At 38.9% G+C, this 11,369-nt stretch overlaps 1 protein-coding gene across 1 annotated transcript in view; it reads left to right on the forward strand.

Annotated features, from left to right (window-relative positions):
* Nucleotides 1-1,568: 1,568 nt before the first annotated feature.
* Nucleotides 1,569-11,369, forward strand: part of LOC144979640 (uncharacterized) — a 187,410-nt gene continuing 177,609 nt past the window's right edge. Inside the window, exon 1 of the mRNA XM_078926458.1 lies at nucleotides 1,569-1,741. The gene's annotated coding sequence lies outside the window, so the exon portion shown is untranslated. The remainder of the gene's footprint in view (nucleotides 1,742-11,369) is intronic.

Raw genomic sequence — 11,369 nt, forward strand, 5'->3', positions numbered from 1 at the left:
AAAGTGAGTGGAGCAGGCACTTATGTTGGTAACAACAAGATATGAAGTGAGTAGAAAAGTGCCAGAAGACAATAGAGAATAAAAAATTTTTTCCGCGGCGGTGGTGGGGTTTGAACCTGCGACCTTATTGGTACGACAACTCCGCCTGGCAGGTGAGAGCGTGGCTCTACCGTGTGAGCTATCCACGAACACTAAAATATTCGTTTCAAACCCAAAGTCATTTCTAGATCCCTCTCTCACCCACTTCTTGAGATCGCCGATTCGTTCGCCACCATCGCGAAGTAATTTTGACCAGCAGTTAAGCTTAATAGCCAATATTCTCATCACAAACATATAACATAGAAACGATTGAGACATTGAGTATGCTCCGGTGTATGGGGTGAATTTTTAATTCAGAAAAGTGAGTGGAGCAGGCACTTATGTTGGTAACAACAAGATATGAAGTGAGTAGAAAAGTGCCAGAAGACAATAGAGAATAAAAAATTTTTTCCGCGGCGGTGGTGGGGTTTGAACCTGCGACCTTATTGGTACGACAACTCCGCCTGGCAGGTGAGAGCGTGGCTCTACCGTGTGAGCTATCCACGAACACTAAAATATTCGTTTCAAACCCAAAGTCATTTCTAGATCCCTCTCTCACCCACTTCTTGAGAATTTTTATTCTCTATTGTCTTCTGGCACTTTTCTATTCACTTCATATCTTGTTGTTACCAACATAAGTGCCTGCTCCACTCACTTTTCTGAATTAAAAATTCACCCCATACACCGGAGCATACTCAATGTCTCAATCGTTTCTATGTTATATGTTTGTGATGAGAATATTGGCTATTAAGCTTAACTGCTGGTCAAAATTACTTCGCGATGGTGGCGAACGAATCGGCGATCTCAAGAAGTGGGTGAGAGAGGGATCTAGAAATGACTTTGGGTTTGAAACGAATATTTTAGTGTTCGTGGATAGCTCACACGGTAGAGCCACGCTCTCACCTGCCAGGCGGAGTTGTCGTACCAATAAGGTCGCAGGTTCAAACCCCACCACCGCCGCGGAAAAAATTTTTTATTCTCTATTGTCTTCTGGCACTTTTCTACTCACTTCATATCTTGTTGTTACCAACATAAGTGCCTGCTCCACTCACTTTTCTGAATTAAAAATTCACCCCATACACCGGAGCATACTCAATGTCTCAATCGTTTCTATGTTATATGTTTGTGATGAGAATATTGGCTATTAAGCTTAACTGCTGGTCAAAATTACTTCGCGATGGTGGCGAACGAATCGGCGATCTCAAGAAGTGGGTGAGAGAGGGATCTAGAAATGACTTTGGGTTTGAAACGAATATTTTAGTGTTCGTGGATAGCTCACACGGTAGAGCCACGCTCTCACCTGCCAGGCGGAGTTGTCGTACCAATAAGGTCGCAGGTTCAAACCCCACCACCGCCGCGGAAAAAATTTTTTATTCTCTATTGTCTTCTGGCACTTTTCTACTCACTTCATATCTTGTTGTTACCAACATAAGTGTTAGCCTCGAACTGGCGACTTGTGACGTCATGTGGCGGCTCGTTCAATCCGACGAGACGACGGAAGTAGAACGCTTCGTTTATCAACAACACAGAGAGTTTCTTTGTGTACGTCTTCTTTTGTTGACAATTGTTTTCATAACGGCTTTTGAAGTTTATCATCAAATTTTGCTAATTTCGAAGATGTTTATGAAATCTGTTCAGTATCATCTCTGAATAATACGAAAAGGTAAGTTACAATGTTCATTATTTCTTTGAAGTGTGTAGTTCTGTGTAGCAGTAGCGTGTTCGCATCCCCAGCTGAATGCTCCGAGTTTTGATGAGTGTGCTTCGCTTCTCTCTCTTAGCTCTCCATCTACTTTCGATTGATACTAAATGGTACGCCTGCTCGTTCGAACCAGTGACCCTCTTTAGTTTGTTAATTTTTTAACTTTCAAATCCGAACTTTATTATCGATTTTCAACAATTACAACACGAAAGAATACGTTTGTCACTGTAGAAGTACCCGCCCCTCTCTACTCGTACGGCGCGCTCCTCGTACACACACACACACAGTACAGTACAGTGAAAAACCTCTTGATCTACTATCTAGATCGATCTACTTTCAGTTCGAGTTCACTCAATAAAGAAGTTGCGGTTGCGGTTAGTAGTTCATAGAAGGGGGGGGGGGGGGGGGTTATAAAGTAGAAATTTAACCAGTATATTTATCATATTAGAAGAGGGGATACTGTTTGTGTCCCTATCACTGTCTTTGACTTTGATTTTTTATCATTATCCGTATCCGTTATCCTCACTCGTTCCTTGCCCCTCCCAGCCCTCCAATTCCTTTCTCATTCATCATTGGTCTCTCTCTCTCTCTCTCTCTCTCTCTCTCTCTCTCTCTCTCTCTCTCTCTCACGCACACACATACACTCACTCTCATTTACTGACTCTTTTTCTCTCTCTATTTCTTCTCGTTCACTCACTTTATTATTTCTTCTCTCGCTCTATCTCTCTTTCTCTCTATCTCTAGTCTCCCTCTCTCTCTCTCTCTCTCTCTCTCTCTCTCTCTCTCTCTCTCTCTCTCTCTCTCACACACACACACACATGCAAGCTCTTGTTCCTTTCCCTAATCTCACTTTTTATTCTTCCCTTCCTCACTTTTGTCTTTTGCCCTTGCCTATCCCTGCCCTATCCCACTCATCAGCGGTTTCTCTCTCTCTCTCTCTCTCTCTCTCTCTCTCTCTCTCTCTCTCTCTCTCTCTCTCCCTCCCTCTCTTTCTCTCTCTCTCTCTCTCTCTCTCTCTCTCTCTCTCTCTCTCTCTCTCTCTCTCTCTCTCTCCCTCCCTCTCTCTCTTTTGTTTTTACTTTGCCCTTCCCACACTCCCATACCTGACAATGTAGTTTTAATTATAAAACTCTAGTGCATATATTTACCTTCAATGTCCTGAAAAAAAGTAAACATTCTTTAACTGATTAAGATGCCTAGGCACTCACGCAAGTCATATCGTTTCAGAAATATGGCTTTAGAATGTACCAGTTGTTCCTTAAATGCCCTTAAAATAAAAGTAACAATATATTGTTTCATGTTGAGTCATTATAAAAATACAAGAATTACTTTTTTATTCATCGATGGCATTTACAGTTATAAACAAGCATAATGATATGAAATAAATCTGATTTGATGTTTGAGTATATGAATAACACAATGTGTAATTGAATGTAAGCTTCTCTTTAATTACGACAACAGATAAAATGATGTTTCGGATTTCCCCTTTATCAACAAAACAGGATGAATGAAATGCTGCAGATGAATGAGATAATGTGGTAGTGGCATTGTTAATGTTTTGTTTATTCATCTTAACAACGCCACTACCACATTATCTCATTCATCTGTAGTGTTTCATTCATCCTGTTTTGTTGATAAAGGAGAAACCCGAAACGTTCATTTTATCTGTTTTCGTAATTTAATTGAAGCTTACATTCAATTTCACATTGTTATTTATTTCTTTGAGCTTCGAGCAGCAACTTTTACATTACATGTTTGAGTATTTGTGAAAATAAACTTCCAAACTTGTTGTAGTGACAACTTTCCTGGGCAGCTTTTACATTTTTTCCCTGTGTTTTGTCACAGTGTGAGGCAGCTACTTCCGAGTATAACTATAATTCGGACATGTACAGTTTGGAGACAAAAAATCACCACTCAGTTTGCCCAGCGTAATCACCACTATTCTTTACTCTATATATGACCAAAATGTCACCTACTCTGTATTAGTATTCGTGAATATTTTGTATTTTTTCCTCCTTTCATTTGCACATATTTCCACCCCCTCGCGACAATTATTAGATTTACTGTCGTTGACACCTACCCATAGAGAGATGGTCGACATTTTGAATAAAGTCTTGAGTAGGATATTTATACATTACTGTAAAGCACTAGAAATTAATGTTATTTCACTTCGGTCCAGTTAGAGATAAATCTGATTTCTGTAGCATGTAACAGTTGATAACAATTGCTTGCCATCCTTTGTATAGGAAGCTGGTTCATTACAAAATAATTTCCACCATCTCAGACAGACCCAACAATCCAATAACTGGTGGGTGAACAGAGTGTTTTCGAAAGAGGTGTTTTGACAACTTGAATTAATGTTCAGGTCTCGTTGTGGTGAATCATGACGAGGGGTTCCTTTTGGTCATCCTGTTAACGACTTTTTTCTGGATAGAGGATTTGTGAGTGAGATTTTATATGATGCGGTATCCACTAAACGCTCTCGACGCTCTTTACAAAGAAATCCTGACCAACAGCAACATGTAACATGTAGAACGAGACAATATGGCCGTTAGTGTTAGTCTTAGGCAATATTACAATTTTTTCAGACAGTGACAACGCTGTTAGCGGCCAGGTACTCCTTTTACATTTGAGTATTGTTAGAGAATGTAAGTAGTTAAGAGCTTTTTCCAAGGACTCAAAACTATAGGCCAAGCGAGCTTCGCACCCAAGATTTTCTGATCCGAAAGCAAGAGTCATACCACAAGACCACATAGCTGCATGTAGATGGTAATATTTTGATTTGAAAGGATTGCAGGTGAATTGGTGGGACATTTTATAAAACTCACAATCCCTAATCGCCGACACACACCTACCCGTAGAGCTATGGTTGTAAGTCCAGTCTTGACTGGGGGAATCAAATGTGGTTTCTTCTGTGTAATATACCGCTGTGCTATGCTGTCCACCTTTCCCCTCTTTGTTTTTGACAGATTTTTTTTTTTGGGGGGGGGGGGGGGGTCGTAGGATCTCTCCCCCATCTTTTTCATCACTACAGCTTCAGGTTAGCTCTGTGCTGATGGTGTGGTATAGCTTGTGAATTATGAGACTACATTCTACTTTCTACTTCATGTTTTTCAATATCCAGTTTTCCGATTTTATAATTTGGTTTAAGTTTGAGGCTAATCCCAGGGAAGTTTTAATTAGTGTTTTTATGTGTTTTTTTATTTTTATGTTTTACTTTTATCTCCTCCTTTTCATTTTCATTTTTTATTGTTTTTTTTTTTTTTTCTTCTAATGTATGTGAAGGTATTTATTAAGAAATTTGTCAAAAAAAAACAGACAAAATTTAATAATGTGTCTGTTGGAATTATAGTTGTTTACAACCAGTTGATTTTCAACGAGCGTCTTTTTTAAAAATAATGTTTTAATGCAAAATAGTTCTTGTGGCGCTGTAATTGTTAAAATGACATTGCTTATATGCACCACATATTATATTATTATAATATGCTATAAGTAGGTTCAGTATGCATTTTGTGTCTTAAATCTGTGTTGTAATGAAGAGGTATACATGAGTATGGACTTGCATTTTATCCTGATCAGTGTCTTTTGGACGGGACATGACGCGATGTACAATTTTTTTCGGACAGAGACAACGCTGTTAACAGCCAGGTACTCATTTAACACCTGAGTACGGTGAGAGAATTTGAGTAAGCAGCCTTTTCCAAGGACTCAACTAAGCGTCGAGCGAGGCTCGAACCCAGGACCTTCTGATCTGAAAGCGAGTGTCATACCACTAGACCACATATCCGCACAAATTGAAGATGCTTTACATATTATTACAAGGTACCAGTTAAATTTTTTTTTTTTTCTTCTTTTGGGTATGTATGCATCATTGGCAGTCATGCTCAGAGTCTCCATCAGTTTATTTATATGATATAGAAGGAGGGGAGTGGCTGTGCTGTTGTATATTTAAAACTCTAACTCCATTGGCCTTTTGACTACTTTTATGTGTACTTGAATCATCTTTGTCGTCAGTTGTATTGTGTTTTTATGCAAAAGTAGTGTGGTGTGGCTGTTAAGGATAAATTTCTTCTCGGTCGATCATGAAATTAGTTTTTGTTTGAGAACAGATCATGTTTTTTTGTTATATTTTTTATTCGCGGAAAGGGGGGGGGGGGGGGGGTAAGGTGCTATGCAAATCAATTTCTTCTTCTTCTTGTTATCATTGTTATTATTATCATTATTGTCATCTTTATTCATGTTCTTGTTGTTGCAGTAGACTACAGATGTTTTTTATAATTATTTTCGTATCTCTGTCGACAAAACTGAAAGAAGAGAATAGTGAGTTTATAAACGCTATATGCCTTGTGTTGTGCATCCTTGTCTGTAGAATTAGATCTTTGCAGCGATGAGATAAGTTAAGCGTACATAAAATGTACTACCAAGTTTTACGACTGTTTTATGGTTTCCTTTACCTTTTTATCGCTTGTCCCCCTTTGAGTTACTGGCTATTACAGACCTACCATTTACGTTTTATCTGAATAATGAGCTTTTGGACAATGGTCGAATTGATTTTTAAAACCCTTCAATGCTGTTGTTGTATTATTCTGTTTAATTTCCACATGTAAAGGTGACTTGTTTACAACTTCTCTTTCTGTTTTTGTTTGTTTGTTTGATTTGCTTGCTTTATCTTCTTACATCTGTTTCATCTCCTATCACCCCCCCCTTTATTTAAGCAAACAAAAAACAAACATATGTACAAGGAATAAACAAACAAATTTCAGAACAACAGCAACCATAAAAAAGAGGGGAAACAATGCTCAGTACAACTAACTGTAGTTCGTCTGTGAACTGTGAAATTATCTTTGAGACTTTTGAGATAAATTTTGTCTTGTAATCTTGAACTTGAAGGGTGTTTTGTACTCGTCCAGACGAGGAGCGTGTCAGTCGGTATCAGTCGCCGTGTTGATAATTCGTTGGCTTATTTCGTGGTTCGCTACACGTGAAAACACTTTGATACTATGGACGTGTCCTCTCTCTCTCTCTCTCTCTCTCTCTCTCTCTCTCTCTCTCTCTCTCTCTCTCTCTCTCTCTCTCTCTCTCTGTCTTCTCTCCTCCCCCCCCCCCCCCCCCCCCCCATAGAGTCACGAAATTTATTTCATCCATGATTTCCTCTCCTCAGTTCCCCTTTTACCAATTCTCGCCGTTTCTGACGCAGACTCACCCTTACACACATGCCAACACGCGCGCGCACACACACACACACAAATACATGTGACCTTAGCCCGGTCCGGTCATCTGGCAGTCTTGACCAGCCCAGACGACTACAAGGACCCGTCATTGTTTTCTCCTTGTCCATTCCATCCTCTCCAATCCTATTATTATTATCTTGACAGCCCGACAGGGCAGCTCGCCTATGATTATACACCATTCATAATACACTATAATAATGCACATGATGTATGGTGCACATAATATAATATTGTCTCGCGGACATACTATCTACACTAGGTATAAAACGTCTCTCCTGTGCGTTTAAGTAAAATACTCACTAGTTCTGTCCACCGTGATTATACCATTCATATTACTATAATAATGCACATGATGTATGATGTACATATTGACTCGAGGACATAATATTATCTATACTACAAAATATTAAAGTTCTTTGCATATTGGTGATATGCGTTTGAGTAAAAGTACTATCCCTGTCCGCCATTGTCATACAATTCGTAATACTAATACTACAATGCACAGGTGATTATGATGTATGAGAAGTTCTCTGCACATTGAATTGGTGATGTACGTAAAATGCTACTCTCCCCCCCCCCCCCCCCCCCCCCCCCCCCGAAATAAACCCATCAGTAATTATTAGAGCATTTATATGGCACATTATCCATTGGAAGTGCTCAAAGCGCTTTACGACGGGTCCCGAGCCAACAGCATCACTTAACATATGGGTCGAGACATGACATCTATCTGGCGATATTACAATTTTTTTCCCAATATTGACAACGCTGTTAACGGCTGTTTACTCGCTTTGCGCCTGAATCTGGCGAGAGAATAATGATAATAAGAGTAAAGAGCGTAATCCAGTGTCCCAACTTTGCGCCGCTCAGACTCGAACCCAGGACCTTCTGATTCGAAGGCGAGTGTCATACCACAGACATATCCGCGCTCGCCAGTTCATTCATCCTTTCTCTGTGATTCTGCCCACCAAAGCAATCGTACCGGCACAGAATATGTGTAACTTTAACTCACTCAATCCTGGAGACTTATGATTCTTTTCAAAATTGGGGAAATATGTACATAAAAAATGAGCATGTACATAGATAGTTTTATTCAACTATCATTTACATACAAAACCCAAAAAACCCCATTAACTTTGATACTTTTCTCAGAAAAAATGTAATATATAGGCATTTGGTATAAACATGGCCTACGAGAGAGGCCTGCTATAGTAGGGCCTTGGGTAAAAGCAACCTGGGTAAACTACGGATATAATCGGTGTTAGGGTTGAGTGAGTTAAAACGTTTATTTAGTCTGGTTAACTGAATTAAAGAGAGCTTCTTGCCGGAAGGTTGTCTAATAAAAAAAATATATATATTTCATCTTGTCTTGTAACTTGTACTGAAGTCAAGCCATGTTGAACATGATCGGTGGCTGATTGGGTGACAATGATAGGATTTAAAATTTTTTTTAAAAAAAGCCTTGGTTTGGGCTGTCGTTGTGTTCTTGGATTATACTCTTAATATTTATTGGCTCACTTGCCTCAAGTTTGAATGTGGACCTGACGAGGCTGTGACTGGTGCTGTAGTAAAAGAATTTGTACAGATAGGATGCATGATAGGCGTCTAGGTCGGTTTGAAATGAAATTTTGGTGTAGTTTTTAAAAAGAAATAAAAATTCCTGGATTGACTGAATAATTCGTTTCTTGACATTTTGGTTATTTAAAAAGTTAAGAGTGTTGTTCCAATGCTGAACGAAACCAAAAGAAACCAAAACAAAAATAGAAAGTAAGAAAAGCGGACATCAAACAGGAAATGAAGAACATATACAAACTGACAAAACAAGAGCAACATACATTAAACACATATACGTACTACGAGACGAAGAAGGACCAGTAATTTGTGCTACTGGATATTTTGTTTTCCTTAATCAACTCATACAGAGGATGTAGGAGGCGGTCGAGGTGTCCGCGTCAGATGACTAGGAAGCGAAAGGCGCCAAGTCAATTGATTTTAAACCATTTAACCTTCCTGCAAGTTTAGCTACTTGAAGATGTCTTTGTCCGTGCTAACGTTGACATAACAGAATACCTGAGACAAAATACACAGTCTTTGGTTGTGTTTGCCCCCCGGCACTTCACTTCATAGCGGGGTATCTTTTGTCCGGCACTGCAATAAAATAAACTGCCCTTTGTTAAGAAATTGACCCCGTCACGATGGTCAAAAGTCGGGTCCAATGATTTGGTCAAGTCTGTCGCATTGACATAGATTTGTTAATCCCCGAAGTGACCCGGATGTTGTATGAGGTCAAGATGCATTCATTTTTAATTGTAGGCTTGGTCTGTGTTTGGCCATAGAATGACCATGGTTTGGATTCACCACGAAAACCTTATAAAGTTGATTTTAGTTGTTTTTTGTTTTGTTGTCTTTTTTTTTTCATTCTTGAACATTGCATTGTTGTCAATTGTCTGACACATGTGGTGTTTTTAATTATCTTCGGGTATGCTTACACCACGGTCGCTTTTGTTATTCCGAAAGGAAAACTTCTTCTTCTTCTTCTTCTTCTTCTTCTTCTTCTTCTTCTTCTTCTTCTTCTTCTTCTTCTTCTTCTTCTTCTTCTTCTTCTTCTTCTTCTTCTTCTTCTTCTTCTTCTTCTTCTTCTTCTTCCTCTTCTTCTTCTTCTTCTTCTTCTTCTTCTTCTTCTTCTTCTTCTTCTTCTTCTTCTTCTTCTTCTTCTTCTTCTTCTTCTTCTTCTTCTTCTTCTTCTTCTTCATCATCATAATATATTATTTTATTATTATTATTATTATTATTATTATTATTATTATTATTATTATTATTATTATTATTATTATTATTATTGTTATTGTAAATCTCAAATATTCTGATAGATTATACCGCCAATGTTGTTAACCATCACGCTTCAATTAAAGAGTGGTTTTCATTAACCACGATCGACGTTTTGTTGTTTTCAAGAGTGAAGATTTCCATATCTTGTCCACTACGTTCCGCATCCACTAGCAGCATCTTGCTTCTGTTGATGCTATGCCCTTAGCCAAAATGCTCACAACATCCGACAGCCGAATATAACGTAGCAATACTCGAAACTATAGTGGTAATTTTGAATGTTTATAGTCTGATTGATAGAGTTTAGTGCTTTGATGATAGAAGGAACCAAATTGACCCTACTAAGCTCTTTGTTATTGTTTTTAGCCTGCCATTTTTATGAGTAGTTCTCACTAAATTCTGCCAATTAGACTATATATAAACGGTTAAGGGTACACTCAATAGTTTCCAATTTTCCGTGTTACTTCGTTATATAATCCTACTGGCTGTTATTGTTTAATGGTGTATTTTTCCTGATAACGCATAAGCATCAAAATTGACAATTGTGAAGGGATCGGCATTCATCTTCCACTCGTGTGGTATTTTACCATTAATCAAGTGACCGTCGTAACAAGACCGTGCTGTTCCAGATTAGCCATGGTGTGAAATAGTTTGTGTCGGGTTTAATTTCTTGCTTCGATTCACTTATCTGGCCATAGGAAACTCCCCGCGGCTACACGGATTGGCGAGTGCTGTCCCCAGGACTGTTGTTTGTTTTTTGGTTTCTTTTTCTTTCTTTTTTTAAAGATATTATTTCTTTGCCAATTTATTCGCCCTTGTTATGTTTTGCAGAGCGTGGCCAATCAGTTTTGGGCAGATGAGGTCAATGTTTTTATCTGATACAGGCATGCCTACCATCCTTAAATTTCCGGATTTGTTCCGGAAATTTGTAAAAAAAAATAATGGCCCGTCCCGGAAAATACGGAGATTTACTTTTTGTCCCGGAAATTAAAAAAAATAATCTAACATTTACTACCACCACATAGTCATCCCTATCACCACATCATCATCCCCACTATCACGACAACAACTACAGCCACATAATCATCCCTACCACCACTACTACAACAGCTACCAGCATAATATCATCATCCCTACCACAACTAATACTACAACTACTACCACATCATCATTCTTACCACCTATTACAATAGCTCATCATCCCTATCACCACTACTACAACATCTACCACTGCCACACCCTTCACATGTACCATCTTCGTCGTCATCGCCATAATCATCATCCTCATCATCTGATGTTTTGTTCGTAACATGTCCTTGAAAATTGTAACTGAGGCTAGGCATGCCTGCTAATGCCAAGTTTTATACGTTTGTTGTTTTACAATCACTTCCCTTCCCCCTACCCAATCTCACACACACAACCACTTCCCTTATTTTCCAGTGACTCCAAAGACATTTCTCACTATGGGTGCAAGAGAGAGAGAGAGAGAGAGAGAGAGAGAGAGAGAGAGAGAGAGGAGAGAGAGAGAGGAGAGA

This window comes from Berghia stephanieae, chromosome 9, assembly GCF_034508935.2.
Source record: "Berghia stephanieae isolate SIO BIC M18660-M18661 chromosome 9, UCSD_Bste_1.3, whole genome shotgun sequence".
NCBI lineage: Eukaryota > Metazoa > Mollusca > Gastropoda > Nudibranchia > Aeolidiidae > Berghia > Berghia stephanieae.